The sequence below is a fragment of the Chenopodium album genome, chromosome 6 (assembly GCF_948465745.1).
Source record: "Chenopodium album chromosome 6, dcCheAlbu1.1, whole genome shotgun sequence".
Lineage (NCBI taxonomy): Eukaryota > Viridiplantae > Streptophyta > Magnoliopsida > Caryophyllales > Amaranthaceae > Chenopodium > Chenopodium album.
Window position 1 is genome coordinate 41303607 of NC_137839.1, and position 24926 is coordinate 41328532.

At 40.1% G+C, this 24926-nt stretch overlaps 1 long non-coding RNA gene across 3 annotated transcripts in view; it reads left to right on the forward strand.

Moving 5' to 3' along the window:
- The first annotated feature begins 202 nt into the window (after positions 1–202).
- The window catches only part of LOC145634843 (uncharacterized), a 43606-nt gene continuing 18882 nt past the window's right edge, over positions 203–24926 (forward strand). Inside the window, exons 1-6 of one of the 3 annotated variants that reach the window (XR_014113623.1) lie at positions 203–341; positions 431–491; positions 576–645; positions 2243–2314; positions 2405–2448; positions 9508–10144. This is a non-coding gene — a long non-coding RNA (uncharacterized LOC145634843). Of the gene's footprint in view, positions 342–430; positions 492–575; positions 646–2242; positions 2315–2404; positions 2449–3409; positions 4646–9507; positions 10145–24926 lie in introns of those variants that run through there. The other 2 variants (XR_014113624.1, XR_014113622.1) reach the window with 2 other exon arrangements.

The window sequence follows — 24926 nt, forward strand, 5'->3', positions numbered from 1 at the left end:
TTAATTACGATCGTTTAAAAGACTAACGTAAAATTATTTTTTTGCGACCGTTTTTTATTTTGTTGCGACCGTTGTGCCGGTCGTTAAAAATATGTGATTTATTTTTTTTTTCAATAATTACAACCGGTTTAACTGTCAGAGAACCGGTCGCAAGTTTTTTTAAAAAAAATTTAAAATTAAAACAGTTTGGTCGTATTTCATTTGCAAGGGGAAGGGGAAAGAAGAAACAGAGAAGGGGAAAGAGGGAAATAGGGAAACAACGAAGAGATTCTTCGACGACGAGCATTCTCCACTCGTTCTTCCCTCCGACGAGCATTCTCCGGCCGACGACATTGCATGAGGTTGGTTTTCTTAATTTTCTCTTATTTTTTTTAATTTCGTTACTTAATTGTGAACCCTAACAATGGGTCAAAATCTAACCCTAAGCAAGACCACCGTCGCCGGCTTCCCCTCCTGCTCGTCCCTCCTCGTTTTCTGACGTCGGTATTCAGGTAAGTCATGCATTTTGTTTTTTTTTATTTAATTAATTTGGGAGAAAACCCTAAATTTGGGTCACAATTGAACCTCTTCGCAAGGCTACCGTCGCCACCTCGCTATGTTCCTCTTCTCTCCGTCCCTCCTCCGTTTTCCGTCGAGTTAAGTCAAGTTAGTAGCTGTAATTTTTATTTTTTTTTCAAATTTAGGTTGAAAATGTGAATTTCTGGAATTGAAAAATGTGAATTTTTGGATTTCACTTTGCTCTGTTTGATAATAGTTTAATTAGTAAAGAGAGAGTTATCTATGTTCAATTTTGTTTTGGTGCTTGATATTAAAAGAAGTCATGTTCTGACCCTATTGTCGCTAATTGTTTTTAGCAAATTTGTGAGTATTATCTCTCAATGTATGATGGTATAAGTGTTGGGTGACCATTGGTTTGGACATTAAGGATGCCTTTAGTTTTCTTATTCTGTAGACGGCCACAATGGCTGGACTTGTTATCTTTCCAAGCTGCAACAGTAGTAATAACAGAGTTGCCGTTAACGGTTAACTTTGAGGATTCTGTCTGTGACAAACACAAATAAGGATGGCTTTAGGTGACCATTGGTTAGGACATTAAGGTCATAACCTTTTTCACCTTTAAAAAAGTTTCAGGTCTATTTTTTTGTTCTCTGCACTTGATTTTTACCAAAGTGAGATTATTTATGCTGATTAAATGTTTTATTACTAACTGAAACTTGGTTTGATTTAAGAAGTTGATTTTTATTTATTAATAGTGATTTTGACTAATTAAACTGATTTTTATAGAGAAACTGATTTTTTCTTGTATAAGCTTATTATTAGTAGATTATCTTCTTTAGGTGAAGATAACAACCCATAAGTTAACTGTTAAGAGCTAGTAATTTCACTTTACCCTTACCAATAAGTATAGATGAATGTGATTCCAACAATATCGTCATTTAAATTATGTTCTTTCCCCTTGAAGTTATGGTTTTGTGTGTATATTGGTATCAATTTAATATGCGACCCTCGTCAAACCATTCTTTTTCCTGAAGCTCAACTTCACTCCCCATATTTTTACCATTGTCAACAACTGAAACCTGAAATTAAAGCTCAAAGACAGCTAACAGGTTGTCTTTGCTCGTCGTTTGCAAATACTTCCTTGTACCTTCCTTAGTTTGCAAATACTTCCTTGTACCTTCCTTAGTTTACATATGCTTTTCTTGTTAAAACAATTCTTTTTAGAGTTTGCTCAAGTGAATTTGAGACCTTGTGTAAAATATGATTTATATCACCCATTCTACTAGACTGAAATTTTCATCTTTCTTTTTGATAGTTGTTGGCCTATTGGGGTGTTGTGTACTTGGGATTAGTATTACTAAAAATCTAAGTGAGAGTAGATTGCAGAGAGGAACACTATTAACTAGACATCTATTATAGAAGCATGGAACCTTGGGGCATCATCTATATGTTAATCTCGGTGAAGTTTATAGCATTTTTTAGATTAATTTTGTATGTAATGAAATTTTTCTGTCTTGAATCGATTAAATAAGCATTTAATAGTGTTTCGTGCCTTAGTAACCTACCAAAGAAATGACTATCTTTAATTTTAAATTGAGCTTTATAAATCTTGCTAGAAATTGAACTTTTATGGATGGTTTAGTATTTGGTGTTTCATATTTTCGAGTTTTTCTAGTTTTTTGCTCTGTTTCGTTATTTTGTCTGAAGTAGCTAATTGTGGGTCGCTGTTTAACCCCCTTTGCAGCTCCACTGTCGCTGGATTCCTCTTGTGCCCGTCCCTCCTCCTTATTCTATTTTTTTCCGTCGCCGCCACCAGGTAAGTCGTGTGTAGTTAATTTTTTTTTTTAATTTTAAAGTTTTTTTTTATAAATACCCTACCTAAAAGTGTAACACTACCATATACCAGGACCACCTTCGTCGCCGCCTCTGCTTTTCTGGTCAACTCCTCCAGTGCGTGTTTTCTTCCCTTCTTATTTAACTACTTCTTTTACTTGTGCAATATGATTCATATTTATGTTAGTTGTTTATGGAGTTGTGATCTATATTATATAAAAAAAAACATCGTTATTAGATGCATTTTGATTTAAGTTTATTATCATTGATTTACTTTGTGAATGTGCTACTTGTTTAACCGGGTTTTCCTAGTGATTCTTAAATGGTCAGTTTAGTATTAGCAAGAGGTTTGCTATTGATAGCTTGGTTCATTGTTGGATTTTTTACGCTTTATTGTGCGTAGGCTTGAACTTGGATGTGTTTTGATTGGAATAGAAAAATTATTTTGCTTCATGTCCAATGTAGGACTATTGGATGGTATGAACTCATGTGATGGATTATTTTAGTTTTTGTTTTAAAAAAAAATGATTCTTATTGAATTACAATGGCTTTATTAGAAATATGTATGTTTAAGGGGTTATGATAATCTTTTGAACATTAATTTGTCTTATGGTTCTATAATGTATTTTGTAAATTATTTTGTTTTTTCATGTAGGGTTATACATGTGTTTTTTTTTTTTAATATTTTTATATTTTGATTTTTGTTATCAAATTCCCATCTTTGTTAACTATACAAATCATATTGCTTCTTTGATTTTATTAATGTTACATCAGTTTACTTTGAAATTGGATAAATATAATTTATTAATGTAAGTTATAAATAATTCAATCAATATTGTAAATTATATATAATAAGTATTTTAGAAAACATGTTGTAAAAATTATAAATATTTATCAAGTTAGAAGCATGTGACATAACATATGTTTAAATCTCTTAATAAAGAATGTGGAATCAACTTTCCTGTTCAAGTCATGATAAGTACCTTTGGATATCATTTCGATTCTAATTGTATCGTATGCCATTATTGTAATGAATACAAATTTAGTGTGAATGATTAATGTGATTTGTTTTTCATAGTGTTGTAGAATTTGTTACCATGAAAAGGAAAGAGCGTTGGTGGATGTAAGATAGATATGATGGCGGTAATGCCCGCAGACTTAGGCAAGAGTTTGTGGAAGGTGTTGAACAATTCATATGGTTTTGTGAAGCTCATCCTGAGAGCCCGGGCATAGATGAAGTAAGATGCCCTTGTCTGTTATGTAAGAATAGACGTCTTCATGATGCTAACACAGTTAAACTCCATTTGTACAAAAAGGGGTTTATACCTAATTACTATGAGTGGGTTTCTCATGGTGAAGGGTTCCCTACATCAAGTTTAGAGCAACCAAATACTTACCGTGAAATGGTTCTCGATGCTCTTGGGAGTAATCATGAACCACCGGGTGACGATACAACTAGTGGTTCAGATGAAGATCTAAATGCTCAAGCAAAAGCATTTTAAGAGCTTTTAAAGGCTGCCGAGCAACCATTGTACGAAAGTAGCTCCATGTCTGTTCTAGAAATGGCATCTCGAATTGTATCTTTGAAGTCGAAATACAATTTGCCCTATAGGTGCGTTGATGGGTTTTCTTCATTATTGAACGAAGCGATTCCCAACAATAACAAGATGGGAAAAACATTCTATGATACAAAGAAGATTCTTAATGGACTTGAGCTTCCGTACAAGAAGATCCATGCATGCCCAAAGGGTTGTATTTTATTTTGAAAAGCTGATGCTGAGTTGGATAAGTGTAGAGTGTGCAAAAGGGATAGATACAAGAAGACTTCAAAGGGGTCATTGGTTCCAATAAAAGAACTCATCTATTTTTTAATCACTCCAAGGCTACAACGGTTGTTTGCAACAAAGAACATTGCGGAGGAAATGACCTAGCATTCCAAATATCCAAGAGTCCAAGGTACAATGGCGTATCTTAGTGATAGTGAAGCTTGGAAGCACTTGGATAGATCCTTCCCCGATTTCGCATCTGAACCTAGAAATGTGAGACTTGGTATGTGTACTGATGGGTTTGCTCCTAATGGCAAGTTTGGGGGTCAGTATTCATGTTGGCCAGTCATTCTAACCCCTTATAACTTGCCTCCTTCGATGTGCATGAAAAAACCATTTATGTTCCTTTCATTGCTCGTTCCAGGTCCTTAAAATCCGAAGGGGAACTTGGATGTGTATATGCAACCGTTAATTGAAGAATTGAAACAACTGTGGGAAGTTGGTGCAACAACTTACGACATCTCGCAAAGAAAAAACTTCAATTTGCGTGCCGCAATCTTATGGACTATAAGTGATTTCCCAGCTTATGGTATGCTTTTTGGTTGGGCAACAGCTGGTAAAAAAGCATGTCCATATTTCTTGGACAAATCAAAAGCTTTTTAGCTTGAACATGGTGCCAAATTGTCTTGGTTTGATTATCACCGCCAATTTCTTCCTCTCGAACATCCTTTTCGAAACAACAAATTTCTTTTTGTAAGAATAAGGTTGAAAAGGGGACACCACCTCACATAATGTCCAGCGACGAGCTATGACAACAAGTTCAACACTTTGCTAAGGCAACAGATGGACCAGAAGCACTCGCAAGCTTGAAAAAGAAGAAACTAGGGTGGTTTAAACAAAGCATTCTTTGGGAGCTACCGTACTGGAAGAATCTTCTCCTCCGCCACAACCTCGATGTCATGCATATTGAAAAGAATTTCTTTGACCAATTAATTCACACAGTGATGGATGTGAAAAAACATACTTTAGACACAGTTGCATCTAGAAATGACATTGCCAAATACTGCAAACGACCACAACTACATGTGACGGAGGATGCGAGAGGGAAAGACACTTTGCCGAAAGCCCCATTCTCACTCGACACGGCTCAAAAGAAAGTGTTATGCGAGTGGGTAAGGAACTTGAAATTTCCCGATGGTTATGCTTCTAATTTGAGTAGATGTGTAGATTTACAGTCATGTAAGCTTCATGGTTTAAAGAGCCACGACTTTCATGTCTTCATGGAGAGATTGTTGCCAGTTGCTTTGAAGGAATTGCTCCTGGTCCATGTTTGGAAAGCTATTACTGAGATTAGTCTTTTCTTCCGTGATCTTTGTTGTTCCACCATCAAATTGAGTAATATGGAAAGATTGGAACATAACATTGTAGAAATTCTTTGTAAGCTCGAGAAGATATTTCCACCAGCGTTCTTCAACTCTATGGAACACTTACCAGTTCACTTGCCTTATGAAGCTAGGTTATATGGTCCTGTTCAATATTATTGGATGTATCCGTTTGAAAGGTTTTAGCTCCTACAAACTCATAGATGCCATTTTCTTTTATATACCTATAATTGTTTGTAAAACATATAACTTATTCAATATTTTTTATTATAGGTTCCTTAATCATTTGAAACGTAAAATTGGCAATAAGGCTCGTGTGGAAGGTTCTATCTTCAATGCATATCTAACGGAAGAGATAGGGTACTTTTGCTCTAACTACTTCCAACAAGGAGTGGATAGCAAAACACGTGACTTACGTCGTAATGTGCATGATGATGTTGAAAGCACTTTGGATGATAGTGTTCCAGAACTGTTTAGGGTTGACCATGAACACGCTTCTACTGGTGGAGTTCTTCGCTTTTTGGATGAAAAAGAACTACAACGTGCTCATTTATATGTTTTGGGAAATAGCGGCATTCTGGAACCATATGAGAAGTATTAAATTTATATATTATCACCCTCATTAAGATGTCATTGAATTTTGCATCGTATCCAATGTCGACCACCTTTATTAATACTCTTTCTCATGAACCTATAGCCATGAATATGCATAAAAATGTGTATGTTTTAGCAATTTGAACCTATAAACATGTTTTTTATGCTAAATATGAGTTGTTTGATTGAAAAATTCTTAGAATATAGCAAAAACAAAGAAAATGGGTAAGTTAGAATGCCATTTAATACATTTTAGCCTAGTTATGACCCTATAGCCTAATAAATGCTTAAAAATGTGTATGTTTTAGCAATTTGAACCTATAAACATGTTTAATATTCTAAATATGAGTTGTTTGATTGACAAAATCTAGAATATAGCAAAAACAAAGAAAATGGTTAAGTTAGAAGGCCATTTATGCCATTTTAGCATAGTTATGACCCTATAGCCTTATAAATGCTTGAAAATGTGTATGTTTTAGCAATTTGAACCTACTAACATGTTTTGTATGCTAAATATGAGTTGTTTGATTGACAAATTTATAGAATACAGCAAAAACAAAGAAAATGGGTAAGTTAGAATGCCATTTAAGCCTAGTTATGACCCTATAGCCTTATAAATGCTTGAAAATGTGTATGTTATAGCAATTTGAACCTATAAACATGTCCAATATGATAAATATGAGTTTTTTGATTGATAAAATCTTATAATATAGCATAAACAAAGAAAATGGCTAAGTTAGAATGCCATTTAAGCCATTTTAGCCTACTCATGAACCTATAGCCATGAATATGCATGAAAAGGTGTATGTTTTAGCAATTTTAACCTATAAACATTTTTTGTATGGTAAATACGAGTTTTTTGATTGACAAATTCTTAGAATATAAAAAAAACAAAGAAAATGGGTAAGTTGGAATGCCATTTAAGCCATTTTAACCTAGTTATGACCTTGGAGCCTTATAAATGCTTGAAAATGTGTATGTTTTAGCAATTTGAACCTATAAATATGTTTAATATGCTAAATATTAGTTTTTTGAGTGAAATTATCTTAGGATATAGCATAAACAAAAAAATTGGCTAAGTTAGAATGTCATTTATGCCATTTTAGCCTAGTTATGACCCTACAACCTTATAAATGCTTGAAAATGTGTATGTTTTAGAAATTTGAACCTATAAACATGTTTTTAATGCTAAATATGAGTTTTTTGATTGAAAAATACTTAGAATATAGCAAAAACAAAGAAAATGGGTAAGTTAGAATGTCATTTAAGCCATTTTAGCCTAGTTATGACCCTGTAGACTTGTAAATGCATGAAAATGTGTATGTTTTAGCAATTTGAACCTATAAACATGTTTTCTATGCTAAATATGAGTTGTTTGATTGACAAATTCTTAGAATATAGCAAAAATAAAGAAAATGGTAAGTTAGAATGCCATTTAAGCCATTTTAGCCTAGTTATGACCCTATAGCCTTATAAATGCTTGAAAATGTGTATGTTTTAGCAATTTGAACCTATAAACATGTTTAATATGCTAATATGAGTTTTTTATTGACAAAATCTTAGAATATAGCATAAGCAAAGAAAATGGCTAAGTTAGAATGCCATATAAGCCTAGTTATGACCTTATAACCTTATTATTGCTTGAAAATGTGTATGTTTTAGCAATTTGAACCTATAAACACGTTTAATATGATAAATATGAGTAGTTTGATTGATAAAATCTTATAATATATTATAATGGCTAATTTAGAATGCCATTTAAGCCATTTTAGCCTACTCCTGAACCTATAGCCATGAATATGCATGAAAATGTGTATGTTTTAGCAATTTGAACCTAAAAACATGTTTTGTATGCTAAATATAAGTTGTTTGATTGACAAATTCTTTGAATATATCAAAAACAAAGAAAATGGGTAAGTTAGAATGCCATTAAAGCCATTTTAGCCTAGTTATGACCCTATAGCCTTATAAATGCTTGAAAATGTGTATGTTTTAGCAATTTGAACCTATAAACATGTTTTTTTTTTTGCTAAATATAAGTTGTTTGATTGAGAAATTCTTATAATATAGCAAAAACAAAGAAAATGGGTATGTTAGAATGCCATTTATGCCATTTTAGCCTAGTTATGACCCTATAGACTTATAAATGCATGAAAATGTGTATGTTTTAGCAATTTAAACCTATAAACATGTTTTCTATGCTAAATATGAGTTGTTTGATTGACAAATTCTTAGAATATAGCAAAAACAAAGAAAATAGGTAAGTTAGAATGCCATTTAAGCCCTTTTAGCCTAGTTATGACCCTATAGCCTTATAAATGCTTGAAAATGTGTATGTTTTAGCAATTTGAACCTATAAACATGTTTAATATGCTAATATGAGTTTTTTTATTGACAAAATCTTAGAATATAGCATAAGCAAATAAAATGGCTAAGTTAGAATGCCATATAAGCCTAGTTATGACCTTATAGCCTTATTAATTCTTGAAAATGTGTATGTTTTAGCAATTTGAACTTATAAACACGTTTAATATGATAAATATGAGTTGTTTGATTGATAAAATCTTATAATATATTATAAACAAAGATAATGGCTAATTTAGAATGCCATTTAAGCCATTTTAGCCTACTCATGAACCTATAGCCATGAATATGCATGAAAATGTGTATGTTTTAGCAATTTGAACCTAAAAACATGTTTTGTATGCTAAATATAAGTTTTTTGATTGACAAATTCTTTGAATATATCAAAAACAAAGAAAATGGGTAAGTTAGAATGTCATTTAAGCCATTTTAGCCTAGTTATGACCCTATAGCCTTATAAATGCTTGAAAATGTGTATGTTTTAGCAATTTGAACCTATAAACATGTTTTTTTGCTAAATATAAGTTTTTTGATTGAGAAATTCTTATAATATTGCAAAAACATATAAAATGGGTAAGTTAGAATGCCATTTAAGCCATTTTAACCTAGTTATGACCCTATAGCCCTATAAATGCTTGAAAATGTGTATTTTTTTTTTATCAATTTGAACCTATAAACATGTTTAATATGCTAAATATGAGTTTTTTGATTGATAAAATCTTAGACGAATATAGCATAAACAAAGAAAATGGGTAAGTAAGAATGCCATTTAAGCCATTTTAGCCTAGTTTTGACCCTATAGCCTTGTAAATGCTTGAAAATGTGTATATTTTAGCTATTTGAACCTATAAACATGTTTAATATGCTCCTCATGAGTTTTATGATTGATACAAATATTAGAATATAGGATAAACAAAGAAAATGGGTAAGTTAGAAGGCCATTTAAGCATTTTTAGCCAAGTTGTGAACCTATAGCCTTGTAAATTCTTGAAAATGTGTATTTTTTAGCAATTTGAACCTATAAACATGTTTAATAAGCTAAATATTAGTTTTTTTTTTACTTCAATAAGCCTACCAAAAAAAGCTTGACGAGTCTCCCACTCAAAAAGGGTCACAACCGGACCCTAACCAGCAATACTAGGAGGTCGTTGGTGGTAGGAAAAAGGGTGTAGTGAAGGGCCTAGGTGCAAGTGCTAGTTTGTTTTACAGCCCCTTTTCCGAGAAAGGCACGCAATCGTACAATCCTTCTATAGCGTCACAGTTGGAGGAACGTGTGCAAGCTGAGGTTGTCGAGCGAATAGAGGAGGCAAAAGTGCAAATGCAGGCAAAGATGGTGGCACAGTTTGCTACGCAATTGAAGGAGGCATTGAAGAAGGAGCGGGAGGAGGCGGAAATTGAGAGTAATAGAATGATGGAGACAATGTTGCAGAACTTGTTCTCTAACTGTTCAGGTTGTACTCCATTTCAGCTTCGTAGGGAAGATGACCCGGACATGAGTGGTGGTGGGCTTGGTCACCAGACTCCGGTGTCGTAGTTTTTGTTCATAAAGCTCTTAGATTAGTATTGCTGATATAGGCCTTAATATTTTTTTGGGGGAATATAGGCCTTAGGTTTTTTTTGGGAATATAGGCCTTAGGTTTTTTTTGGGGGGATATAGGCCATTTCGTTATTTTTTTTGGGGAATATAGGCCTTAAATTGGTATTATATTGTCACATGTTGACCTTATCTATTTTTTGAATGAACATAGGCCATTACTTATTCATATAGGCCTAACTTAGTTTTTAAGTTAAACTTATAAAACTATTACTAACTAATTACTATTATTATTAATTTAACTTGAACATTGTTATTGCATGTATTGTTCGAAGTTGGACTTTTTAATTATTCATATTATTATTTATATGAACTATGCATTTTATTTTTACTTTATATTAATTTTAAAATTAATTCATATGATAACAGGTTATAGGTTCAAGTTAGGATGGCATCGATAATGCAAATTGTAATTATATGAAAATTGCATTATTGTCATATCATATTTGCGACCGACTATACCTGTCGCAGATTTTATAAATTGCGACCGTCAAGAACAGTAGCAATTCTCTGAGAATTTGCGACCGTTTTGTTGCCTGTCGTAATTTTCTAACAATTGCGACCACCATATGCCCTGTCGCAGTTGACAGGAATTTGCGACCGTCTAGGCGGTCGTAATTTTCTGGAAATTGCGACCGCCAGGGCCTATCGTAGTTCTTAGGATTTTGCGACCGTCATTGATTGGGGGTAAGAGTAGATCGTTGGTCTACTAACCCTAATCAAATTAGAAATTTATAATACCTAAACTTACATTAAACTAGTTAGTGGCAAGTAAAGGGTCAAACCACGAAGAGTAAGTGTATCAATTTGTGCAAATTAGACTAGTAGGAAAGGTTGTGAGATAGAGAGAGATTAAACCAAATACTACTAAGAGCAAATAACTAAAGCTAGGGAAAGTGAATCCAATTACATCAATGCATTCAACAACATCATACAATTAAATGAAAATGACCTCGATTAGGAACATCAACACATTTAAATCACTCTCGCACAATTCAGCATGTTAATTATCCTACTAAACTAATTCACTCTCGTGCAACTAGCTTAGCAAAGGTATGGAAGAATTTAGGGCTCTCAACCCACTCACTCTCGCATAATTGGTTGAAAGCACAATTAAGAGCATAGAATCGATTAGCTAGAAAGATTCTAATCCATAAAAGCATCATCCATACACAATAATCAAGAAACAATTTCATACTAATCACAATCAATCATTCAATTCATTAATATAACCTTCACCCAATTCCCTAGAACAAGACCTAAGCTAACATAATGAAGATAGACATGGAAAACAAGGTAAAATAATAATAAAAACAAGATTAAACAAATAAAATAATTAATCTACTCAAATCAACAAACAAAAAGCAAAAACTAAGAATTAAGCAAAGCAATAAAGATGAGAGAAAGTTAGAAAATGCTCATTGAATAGATGAGAAGAAGTTCCACAAAGTTGCTTCTTCAACCTCTCAAAAACTCCATGGAAATCAAAGCTTTCTCTCTCTAAAACTACTCCTAAACTAGAGAGAGAAAATCCTAATCTAACCCTAAGAGAGAGAAGCTCCCCTAAAACTAGGAAAAAGATCTAAAAATATCAAGTTGTCTCTTACAAAAACAAGGCTCGCAAATATAAAGGAAATCGCGAAAAAGCTGAACGGGGGCTCGCTGTGCGCCCTCACACAGATATGTCCGCCCGCGCAGTGGGTTGTGCGGCCGCGCATTCGGGGGTTGTGAGGCTTGCTGCTTGGGTGTGTGCGCCCGTGCTACTGGCCGCGCGCCTGCACACATGGCTGCGCGCCCGCGCATTTGTGTGTGCGCCCGTGCACAAGTCGCGCGGAGGCTGCACAAAACTTTGTGCCTCGATTCTGCAATTTTGCCTCTTTTACGCAGGTTCTGACAGGGCTGCGTGCCCACACACTCCAGCCGCGCGCCCGTGCACATTGCACGCGCCCTTGCACCTTGCTTTCTTCGATTCTTCTCTCATGCTTCCTTGGCTTCTTCTATGCAAACCAAGACTTCAAATACCTAAGCACAAACACCAAGGGAAGCAATAAGGTATAGGGAACGGTGCAAACACGCGATGAAGGCAAGTATTCAAGAATATACGCGATTAAAAACACATCGACACATGTATGCACGGATTATTTGAACAAAACAACTACAAAACACCAACAAAACAATTGCAAAACACCCTAACACAAGCTAAAACAAGGCAAAAACACTATCCTAGGAGTGACATAAATGTCACTCATCAAATTCCCCCAAGGTAAACCTTTGCTCGTCCTCGAGCAAGACAGAGAAAGGGAGAGAATTATTCAAGCAAAGCTAAGACACTAAAGGAGATGAGAATGTACACTAACTCACTTTCGTAGGAATCACGGTCAATTTTAGCAACTAAAGACAAGCCCTTTAAACCCCTAGATCGCCCTAGAGGACGAGTGTGCTCTCGTGAGGGTTTCCTAAGAGTTTAACTCACAACTCTATACAAAAACCAAGGCAAGGCGATAAAACGAAAAGGAAAAAGAAACATAAAAAGAGAAAAAAAACACAAATTTATATTTGGACAAGAGATAAGAACAAGCACTAATGAATGCAAACCTTTCTATATAGACAAATGTATGCACGTTCCAAGATGTTAATGGTTGATTGAAACATAACATATGCTAAGCATAGAGAACTAATGAGGACTCAATCCACCCTAGCCCCAACCAATCGGGCCGCGTTCTCTCCACTAGCTTCAAATCAACCCTTAAGCTAGTTTCTCATGATTCCACGAAGGAACTGGAATAAGATAAAGAAATGAAAAACATTGAGAAGGTAATCCCGACATCTCAACTATGCATACTCTCTCCATAGGCTGGAAGTCTATCTCCCTCCATCGTTCTTTGACCTAACCTCACTAAATTCTAAGGGTCTTTTAATGGGTTGTAACGTAAGGTTAAGGGTTAAGGCGGGGTAAAAATTTGAAAATTTTGGTGATATTTCCTAAGTGAAGCCAAAGAGTTGCCTACTCTCAAAAACAAACTCAAGAAGTCACAAAATATCAAAGAAAATTACCAATAATTCCATCTCCCCCAAGCTTACTCAACACCAACACACAATATATACAAAAAAAAGAAAGAACGCTTCCCCCAAGCTTAAACGAAGCATTGTCCTCAATGCTTAAACTAGGGTAGAAAACGAAACCAAACTAAAATATTTTTGTGTTTTTTTGTTTCTTTTTCAATTTTTTTTTATTATTTTTTTATTTAGCACTTATTTGGTGTCCTTGCCTTTTTTTACTATGGACGGCTTTTTCTTGAAACTTCCTTGATTTTCTTTAATTGCATCTTTCTTCTCAACTTTTTTGCATATTCTTTTCAAGCTCAACTTTCAAGACCTTACTTAAACCAAATCACAAAGTTTTCTTGCTCATGGTCAACACTCTCAAAACTCAAACCTCACATGCCAATGCTTCACTAACTAAAAGGGTTGGTAAACATAGGCCATTGGGTTTGTAATGGGGTTAAGACAAGAAAGGGAAAATTAGGCTTAAATTGGTTAGCAAGTAGGTCGATGCAAAATAGAAAATCAAATTTGTTACAAAATAAAAAGAAGATAAAGAAAAATGAGAAAAGGTGCCCTTTTCCTCCCCTAGAGTGGCTCGGTCATGATCTTGGGAGCTAGAGGTCAAAACAAGGATTAAGACATGCAAAGTCAAGGATCCTAAATTGCCACTCAACAAGGTGATGAAGGCTAGAACAAATGAAGCCCACAAGGGATTATAACCAAACAAATACCAACCAAGGGTTTCAAATCCACTATAGAGAGAAACTCCATCTTACCACATTCCCGTGAACTAAGGCTTCATGGACCCCTAAAAATTCTTAACCCGACTATCTTAGCATATAGTATCCTAGAGCCAACCAATGACACTCTCAAACCGTGCATACATTTACCACTTAGGAAGAAAAACATTCAAGGATTCAAGTCCCAAACCAAAATTTCCAAAATAAGAACAAACAAAACACATTTTGCCAAAATTACCTTGAAAGTAAATAAAAATCTTTTTGGATTTTTCAAAATAAAAGAAAAGACATGAAAATCATATACTCAAGTGTATGGCATAAATGAATCAACATCCCACCAAACATGATAGAATGCCCTCCCCCCAAGCTTGAGTGAGACAATATACTCAAATATAAACCAAAAAATCCATGGGAGGGGAAAAGAAAGAAATCAATCCAACAAACCAACACAAGTCCAACGAGTCACCAACTATTAGAAAAAGAGCTAGGAAAGATATTACCGGATATTGATGAGTGTAATTACCCCAAATGAACCAATTTAACCTTTCAAAGCCGATTTCCTCTTGAATTGAATCTCAATTTCCATATGCTAGCAAAAATAGGCATTAAACTTCCTTAATTCTTGATCCAAATCAATGCATAAGTGTATATCAAGTTATGTACCTAGCAAGGGGCACACAAAAATTTCCATGAGAGAAAATCTAATCTAAAAGAAAAGAAAATGAAAGCAATAAAAACCTCGGGTTACTTCCCGAGAAAGGCTTGTTTAACGTCCAAGCGAGACCACTCTAGTAAATAATATTGCAACGAACACAAGAGCTTATCAAATGCACTACTACACATTTCATATGATAACAAGTAGGCAACTGACGGGAGGAGGACGTTCAACAAGATTATTGCACGTAAGTGAGGAGGAAGATTCCAAAAGAAAAATCAAGAAAATAAGAAGAGAAAAAAGAAGAAAAATAAGGAAAAGAATAAAAAGGCAAAACCTCCTCAAAATCTTTTTGGGTGGCACAATCAACCATTTCCTCAATAATAGGAGGATGAAAAGGAAGAGTCTCATCAAACAAGAGAAGGTCCTCAATAGGCTCTTTGACAAAATAATGGAGGAACATGGGATAGTAGGAGATATGGTCAAATTTCCTTGAGAAAGGGACATGACGAAGGGGAGGAGAAACAATGGTCTCACAAAGCCTCACATCATCAATGAGGGAATGAAAATCAATCATAGAATCCTCAAAAGAACACTCATGACTTACATCTCCCTCAAACAAAAACTCTCCAATAGAAACAACCTCATCCTCCTCTCTATCACAACGAAGAACAAAAACTCCCTCAAGATCCTCAAAGCCTAGAGTCTCTAAACCTTGCATGAAAGGATAAAGGTTTCTCTCAAAGTCATCCCTTTCCCATGAGGAATTGCTAATGAACTCTCTCAAAAGGCTATAATGCTTTGTTACACCTTCAATGAACATACTAGCCATAACCTCAAATGAGTCCAAAGACTCATGGATAGAAGGGTCACAAACATGCAAGGTAGACTCATAAAGATGGGGAAGGGGGTTGGAATCCTCAAAATCGACATTTTCTTCATTCTCAACTCCTCCACCACCACTCAAGGGACTCTGAATCTCTCTTAATTGCTCAAACTCATCATCATCATCCTCATGAAATCCCTCATTCAAACATGAAGACGGCTCACTCACATCCTCACCAAGGGAAGCTCTCAAAGGGGGTGAATAAGGGGAAGGATGGCATTCAAGCTCAAATGGGGAATGAAAAGGATCAAAATCTTAAAAAATCCTCTCATCTCAAGAAAATCTCCCCTCACCTTCACACCCTTGCCCCACATCATCCTCAACAACACTCTCACACTCCAAGTGAGGTGCCTCACGTCCATCTAAATCAATCATAGCACTCATCACTTGGGCAAGCCTCAATTCTCTCAATTTTTGTTCCTCTTGAATCTCTTAGAGTTGTTGGGTGAGATATTGCATTTGAGAGAGAATTTGGGCATCAATGTTATTGTGTTGAGGTTCATGATCAAAATCAAATTGCATATCATCAAAATTAGCACAAACCTCATCAAAATGAGCATAAGAGGGAAAGGGGTTGATTTGGGTATTTCCTACCCGGCCAGGTGGCCCAATCAGAAAGCGCCACGTGTCCTCCGTATAGGTGCCATTTGGACCTATGGAATAATGACACGTGGAGGGTGGACTCTTCTCCGTCCTACGTGGACTGAAGGTCCAGCAGGGACCATTCAGGTGGCGACACGTGTCACTCAAAAAGTGCTCTAGAATCCTTTTGGGCACAGTGACACGTGTCACTCAGGCATTGGCCCTGGGATGGCGGCCTTCTAAGTCCCAAATCCCGAGGCGCCGCAAAACGGCGTGACCTAATTCCTAGGTCACCGGATCCTAGGAAGGCACACTCTTCAAAAGGACCCTATAAATAGGGACATTATGTCATTTATGACAAGGAGAGAATTTAGACACGCAATACGAGACAATACGTCACTTACCACAGAGCTGTCGTTTTCAAGGAACACACAACACTTTACCTGAGCTTGGAATCCAAGTAGATAACTTTACTTCCGCACGTTTTATTTCCGAACGTTTACTGACTTAATCTTCGGAGGCGGACCACCGACCATCCGGCGGTCCGTTTGCTTTGCAGTTACATGCATCCTCAGTTGAATCCAGTTTCAGTGTTGTAACTCTCCCGAGGGACAAAAACCCACGAAACATTTGGCGCCGACTGTGGGGAGAGTACCTCTGAAATGGCTTCACAAGAACCTGTACCAAATCCGGAGGCCATTCGGCCTCTAAATGATGTACTGGTCCAAACGGACCATGACTCAGGTGACGACGCTGATGTCGAAACCTATGTGGATCCAAATGGATCCCTCATCTCTAAACGCATCTGCAGTAAGGAACGGCGGGAGCGTCCCCATGTTAAGGCAGGACCAAGCAAAACTGCTGGTCAGCCAAAGAAGCCCTCGGGGCGGCCGGTTGATCCTTCCCAGGCGGCAGGATTAGCTCCCGTCACTCGGGATGAACTAATGACTCTCCTGAGCAGTCTCAGGGGAGAAATCAAACAACTCGCCTCTAAGAAGTTGCCTGCCCCTAGAAAGGAGCAGTCGGCCAAGAAGCCAGCCCAAGCTGGCAAACAGAAGTCGGTCAGGGACCGTCAGCCAACTCCTCATCCTGCCCCTAAGGAGAAGGCCCGGCCTCAATTTGATCTCACTCGGCTCCGTTTCCCATAAACGAGCACAAGAAAGCCCATCCGGCATGTACAGCCGGATGGCAGCAAGAAGACGTTCTCTGACGCTCGGCAATACATCGAGGAGAAGAGAACTCAGCTATCAGAGTCGGCTTCAACGTCGACTTATCATGATAGCTTCCGGAATACCTCTGTGAGGTGTTCCCAGTCTGTACATGAGACCCCAGCAAGCAGCCAAAGGGTTCAGTCTGGGCCTCATGTGATTCAATCCGCCCTGTACATGGCACCACCACTGTACCAGGCGCTAGTAGTACCTTACATGCAGCCTACCCTCTACGGGGGACAGGCGGCATACGGCTATCAGCCGATGGACTGGCAGCTTAGGCTGCAGCACCTTGGAGACCAACCCTCTGCTTTCTCTAGAGAAATAACTGAAGCCGTGCAGTCGGCTAAAGTTAAAAACGTTCTGGTTGGAGCCTATGACGGGACCTCCAACCTAGAGGACCACCTGTTGGCATACACCCACCTCATGTATTTACAGGGGTTGGAAGATGCCGCATGGTGTCGTTGCTTTCCAGCCACCCTGAAGGGCATAGCCCAGCAGTGGTTTGGCAACCTGCCGGCTGGCTGCATAAATAGCTTCAAGACGCTTGCGTTCTTGTTTGCATCAAACTTGTCTATGAACATCCCTGCCAAAAAGACAAGTCTTGACTTGGGCAATGTACAACAGGGAGATAGAGAAGGTTTGCGATCCTACGTCAGGCGGTTCAATCTGGTCCGAATCCAGATTCATGGGCTGTCTGATGAGGTCGCCTTCACAGACTTCTTTAAGGGTCTGAAGGACGGGTCTACTTTTAAGTACGAACTCATCCGCAAACAAATCTTTACCCTACAAGGAGCCTTGCGAGAGGCGGAAGCCTACATACAGGCGACCGAACTCTGCTCCTTCAATAAGCAGTCGGACCATAAGAAGTCCGATCGGCAGAAAGAGAGTCGGCCTTCTCAGCCGGCTCCTAAGCCAGAAGAGAGCAAAAAGAAAAAGCAAGTCTGGGCCATTGATAACTCTGATCAACCGGCCCAGAAGAAGAAAAAAGAGTGGAAACCGTACGTCCCAAGGTACGAATTCCACAAGGACTGCTGCTCCATCCTTTTGGAAATTAAGGATCGACTAACTCTTGAAAAGCCGACTGCTATGAAAGGTTCCGCTGAAAATCGGAACAAGAACAAGCATTGCCATTTCCATGAGGATGTTGGCCATGACACGAACGACCGCTTTAGTCTCAAGCGGGAGCTCGACCGTCTGGCCGACAAAGGATAGCTGAAGTCCAAAGTGACTTCAAAAGCAAATCCGGGGCAGTCCAAGAAAAAGACTCCCCAGCCTGCTGTGAGTGCCGAAACTGATGAAGAACCGGTGTACACCATAGCAGGCGGATTTGCCGGTGGTGGCCCGACCATTCGGGGTACCAAGGACCATCTGAGAAAGATGGTCAATTCTGTTGAGGAGGGGGATGCAGCTAGCACATCCACCTTCCTTAAAGTTGTCATCACCGAGCAGGACAGAGGCAAAGTCCGTCGGCCGCATGATGACCCTGTTGTCATTGAGTGCAAAGTCGCCAACCAGCTGGTTGGCCGAATTCTGATTGACACAGGAAGTTCCTCTGACCTTATCAGCCTCAAATGCTTATCCAATCTCAAGTACAAACCGGATAGCATGATGGAGGTCACCCACACCTTAGTTGGGTTTGGGGGAGGACTTGTGCACCCAGTCGGACGAATTGACCTACCTGTCCGTCTGGGAAGCAGAGGAGACGGTCGGCACATGACCATCCGTTTCCTAGTGGTTGAAGAGCTCACGGCTTACAACCTCATCTTTGGCCGACCCACTCTTAATGAGTGTAAGGCCGTCATCATCCCTGCTCTCATGCTACTCAAGTATGAGAAGGATGATGGAACAATTGGTTACCTAATAGGGACCAAAAGACGGCTCGAGAGTGTTACCTCTCGGACGTCAAGCCTGCGGCCGCAGCATCCGGCCGGGGCAAGCAAATGATTGACCTCGACGATGTCGAGGAAGAACAGTCGGCCCCACCAGCCGAAAAGAAAAGAAAGACTGATCAGCTGGTGGTGGTCAAAAAAGAAAAGCAATAGCAATCACTGACCGGGGAACGGTTGGATGATCTTCGACCCCAGCCTGCTGGTGAACACATTGATATCCCTCTGGATGACAGCCGTCCAGAGCGGACTGTTAAGGTGGGGACGATTGCCTTTGCAAAGCTGGGTGAAAACCTTCACCAGCTGCTCAAGGAATTCAAAGACATCTTTGCCTTTGAAGTGGAGGAGATGCCAGGCATCAGCCCGGATCTCGCTGTCCACAAACTCGCCGTGGATCCTAAAAAGAAGCCCATCCGGCAAAAGAAAAGAAACCACGGCGAAGAAAGAAGTCAGGCGGCAGCTGCCGAAGTAAAAAAGCTGTTAGATGCCAAGTTCATTCGGCCGTGCAACTTCCCTAAGTGGGTAGCTAACGTTGTGTTAGTAAAAAAGCCGAATGGAACTTGGCGGATGTGTGTTGATTACACAGACCTCAACAAGGCATGTCCAAAGGATAGCTATCCACTGCCTAAGATCGACAGTCTGGTCGACTCAACAGCCGGACATGCCCTGATGAGTTTCATGGACGCCTATTCAGGTTTCCATCAGATCCCCCTGTGGAAAAAAGATCAAGAAAAGACGGCGTTCGTCAATGATCAGGGGTTGTTCTGTTATACGGTGATGCCGTTTTGTTTAAAGAATGCGCCTGCTACCTTCCAACGAATGATTAAAACGGTCTTCATTAATCAAATCGGAAGGAATGTAGAGGCGTACATTGATGATATGATAGTCAAATCCAAACAGCAGGCGAATCACCTTGCTGATCTCCGATAAACATTCGCCACACTCAGGCGGCACAAGGTCATGCTTAACCCAAAAAAGTGTGTCTTTGGTGTTGAGTCTGGGAAGTTTCTCGGATTTTTGATTGACCAAAGGGGAATAGAGGCCAACCCTGAGAAAATACAGGCGGTGATCGACATGCAGTCGCCCCGTACTGTGAAGGAAGTGCAAAAACTAACAGGTTGTCTGGCGGCCCTGGGGAGATTCCTCAACCGGTCAGGCGACAAGTGTCTCTACCTTTTCCAGGCAATCAAAAAGAAGACAAACTTTGAATGGGGGGATGATGCATATGCGGCCTTTCAAAGGCTAAAAACTCATTTGCACTCTTTGCCGAGGCTTGTCAGCCCTTTGCCTAAAGAGAAGCTCTTCATGTACTTAGCCGTCTCTGATCATGCCCTCAATGTCGTCCTCTTAGCTGAAAGAGACGGCATCCAGCTCCCGGTGTATTTCATAAGCCATGTTTTGAGAAACGCGGAGCTTCGGTACCCCATGGTTGAGAAATTCGGCCTTGCCCTTTACATGGCCATCAAGAAGCTTAAACCTTACTTCTTGGCGCATGCGGTAGAGGTCTATACTGACTAACCGATCAAACGGCCACTCACAACCTTGGAGTCTTCTGGACGAATGCTCAAATGGGCGATTGAAATGCAAGGATTAGAAATCACTTACGAACCAAGGAAGGCAATAAAGGGACAAGCATTCGCTGACTTTATTGTCGAAATGACAAGGCCGGTTGTTCCGGACAATACAGACCAGGTTTGGAAAGTGTATGTGGATGGGAGCTCCACTGTGAACGGCTGTGGTGCGGGGATTATCTGTCAATCTCCTGAAGGAGATAAGTACGAATACGCACTACGGTTCAAGTTTCAGGCCTCTAATAAGGAGGCCGAGTATGAGGCCCTGCTGGCCGGCATCCGGTATTGCAAGGCGGTAGGGGCGAAGAAGATATCCGCCTGCTCTGATTCTCAACTGGTCGTACTCCAAGTTAATGGAACGTACGAGGCCACTCATCCGGCCATGATAAAATATTTGCAGGCGGTCAAGAGTGAAGTTGGGTCACTTGAAGAATTTCATCTAACTCAAGTGCCCAGGTCTTCAAACAATCAGGCGGATGCTCTGTCCAAGTTGGCATCATCCGCCTCCTGTGAAACGCCTCGGTCAGTTTTCTGGGAGGTCATGGAAAAAAGAAGTATATCTGAGGAAGACCCCATTGGAATTCTTGACCGAAGCTCAACCTGGATGGACAGCATCCGGGCCTATCTTGCAGACGGCACGCTCCCTGACTCACCACGGGAGGCGGCTGTTCTAAAAAAACGAGCAGTTAACTTCGAGTTGCGACAAGGAGAACTCTTCAGGGCTGGCTTTTTGAAACCCCTGTTGAAGTGTGTTACCCTTGAAAAGGGGAAGGAAGTCCTCGAAGAGTTGCATTCGGGATTCTACGCCTCCCATATAGGCGGCAGATCCCTCGCGGCCAAGGCCAGGCGGCTTTACTTTTAGCCAACTCTAGAGTCGGATGCCATGGAAATGGTAAAAAAATGTGACAAGTGCCAAAAGTTTGGCAAGCTCATCCATTGTCCGGCTACAGACCTGACGGCCATCCACAACCCAATACCCTTTGCCAAATGGGGCATGGACATTCTGGGGCCATATACAACTGCACCAGGCGGCAAGCGCTATATATTGGTGGCTGTGGATTACTTTACCAAGTGGGTAGAGGCTGAGGCAGTCAAAAACATCAAGACTAAAGACGTCATTTCCTTTATCTGGAGGAACATAATCACTCGTTTTGGGGTGCCCATGTCTATGGTTTTTGACAATGGTCCTCAATTTGAGACGCCTCAACTCAAGACTTGGTTGGGAGACCAGGGGGTCTCAAGCTTCTTCGCATCAGTCGGCCGGCCGCAAGCAAATGGCCAGGTCGAAGCCTTCAACAAGTTAATCTCAGACGGGATTAAAAAGAAAATTGAGCGGGCTGGTGGCCTTTGGGCGGATGAATTACCACACGTCCTTTGGTCCATCAGAACGACTGTTAAAGGGGCAACGGGAGAAAACCCATTCCTAATGGTGTATGGTGTAGAAGCTGTTCTGCCCATTGAGCACTATGAGCCGACCCTTCGAATCATGTTGTATGATGAAGAGGCGAATTGGGAGGCCATGCGCTTAGCATTGGACTCACTTCCAGAGCGCAGGGGCAATGCTGCCTTGCGTCATGAGATATATCGTCTGAGAATGACTCGGGCTTACAACAAAAGAGTACACAAGCGTCCTCTCAAAGTGGGGGACTTTGTGCTACGGAAAATGGAGGCAGTCGGTAGGGCGAATGAACAGGGAAAGCTAACCCCAAATTGGGAAGGCCCCTATCGAATCTATGAGGAGGTAAGAGACAGCACCTACCGCCTGGAAGAACCAGACGGCAGGCAGCTGCCCAGAACTTGGAATGTAGACAACTTGAAAAAGTACTACTTCTAAGTACGAATGTAAAGACCTCAATTTGGTAATCTCAAGTTTTGTTAATGAGAATATCCCTTCATTTCCCAAGTTATCTTTTTATTTAAGTTTTTTAAGTGTCGCCTGTACCAAATACAGACGGCCAATATGTTTGGAAAGCGTCTGTCCCAACAGCAGACGCCCCAATCCCTCTGAAGGAGCCGATTGTTTTAGAACAGTCGTTCCTACGAAATTCATCAAGTTTACACCAACACTTGACGAATATTTACTTAATCATTTAAGAGGCCTAAGGCTAGATAAAATCATGATGAGGCCCATGGCCGGATGTTAATAAACAAAAAGAGACCGAATGGTCACAGTCTGCTCCAATATGAGTATGACCGTCTGCTCCAACATGAGTCAGATAACCGGCGACGTCCATTCGGGCGAATTCGTCGAGGAGAAGCATCTCCCATTTGGGTGGCACATTGCTCTACGAATATATCAAGCGGCCCTACCGAATGCTAAGGCAGCATTCGCAGTCGTTTGTTTTAATTGAAAGTGAAATCTAAAAGACCTGAATTTTCTATCTAGTGCAGTTCAGAAATGGTCACTGTTTCATAAGTAGAGGCTAAGCGAGGCATAAAGCCGGATACGCCTGTTACTGCTCAGGGGCAAAACAGGCGGAATATTTGATTAATATACAAGTTAACTACTTAACACTTATTGAGGCTATTGGCCGGATGACGCCTGATCCTTGCCTATGGGGCAAGACAGGCGGACAATTATTTTTAAAGAAAATTGGTTAAATTACAAACTTAGCATTTTATCTCAAAGAGGTCGATGGCCGGAGGCGCTTGTTTTTGCTTATGGGGCAGAACAGGCGGAGGTTTACCCTTAGCAAATTAGCTAAGTTGGAAATTTGAGTTAGTTCGAGCCAATGGCCGAATGAGCACTTATGTTTGCCAATTCTGGATGGACGTCTGCCGCGTGGTTTGGGTCAATCACCATAGTGATTGATTGACTTAGAAACCATGCATACTCTTCTAAGTATTAAAAATTTCTAAGTCAATCAATCCAATAAACCGAAACCACTCGACATCCGTCCAGGGGCAAGAACATTCGCATGGTATACAGGTTATAATACTTAGCCAAAAACATGCAATGAAAAATTCAAAATGCAAAGGACAACAATATGGATAACTTCAGCCAAATGGCCGAATGATTCAAATTAAAAAGACCAATCGTCACCAGACGATTGGTTAAGATTGTTATCTGGCAAAGCCAGAAAGATTGTCAAATTACCCGACCCCTTGGTCGGTAAAGATACAAATACTCGGCACGCAGGCCGGAAAAGAAAAGTACATGGCTATTCGGCCGCAGAAAAGCATAAAAGCTTAAGTGATCAGGGGAGAGCCTCTTCAGTGGCAGCCGGCCTGTCGTCCTTCGGCTGCTCTTCATCCTTTTTCTCTTGCTCCTCCGCCTGATCCTCCTCCTCGCCACCAGAGGACGACTCCCCAGAAGAGTCGGACCCAGAACTTTCCTCGGCCTCAGCATTCTCAGCCTCTTCAATAAGCCGAGCGTCGAATGATTTGCTGGCTTCGTCAAATTTGGATTTCCAAATCTGATAGTCCGAGTCCGGCTGTACAGCCGCCCAAGTGTCCCGCATGATGGCTTCATAATCGCTCATCATTTGCTTAACAAGAGCCTCTCTCTCTTTATCAGCCACGGACTCAAACTTGGACTTCAGCTGATGCTCCTGGTTGCTGAGGCGCTGCTCCAGGCGGCCCACCTTCTGCTTGGCTCTCTCGACCTCTTCTTTGGCTTCTTGAAGAGGCTCGAGCTTCTCCTTAAGAGTTGTAATCTCTTTCTTAAGGGAAGTGATGCGCAAACGGGCCGAGTCCAGGTCCTTCTTCACCTGCATATTGGCTTCTGCCTGCGAATACATCATATCAAGCGTCAGATACTCATTCTGAGCAATATCAAATTGAGCTCGATCCAAGGCGGACTCGGCCCGAGCTTTAGCGGCTGTTACCTCTTTGGATTTCTCCTTGAGGGGTTGCCTGAGCCCTTGGACGCGCAACATGACCTGCAAAAGAGCCGAATGGTTAAAACCAGGCGAAAAATAAAAAATAAATAAATTTTGCTTGAGCTAAGACTCATGCCTCGCAGAGGTTCCCCAAGATGCCATCCAAGTCAAGGGTGCCGACTCCTCTGACAGACGCCTTGTCGTCAGGATCAACCGCCCTCAGCATGGACTTGGCCATCTGGACTACAGTCGGCCTCTGCACAGGAACTGAGAAGGAAAGAAAGTTAGAAAAATAACTTAAAGTACATCTAAATGGAAGAACAATAGAGGCGAATGGGTTTTACCGTCGTCCTTCTGTTCCTCCTCTCTCCCCAGGCTCCTCTTCTCTCCTGCTGAGCCGACAGCAGTGGTGGGTTGCTTGAAGCCACCCTTCGATGCCCTCTGGGCATCCGGTTTGCTGATCTCCTTTTCAGCTTCGAGAGAAGAGGCGTCTGGGCC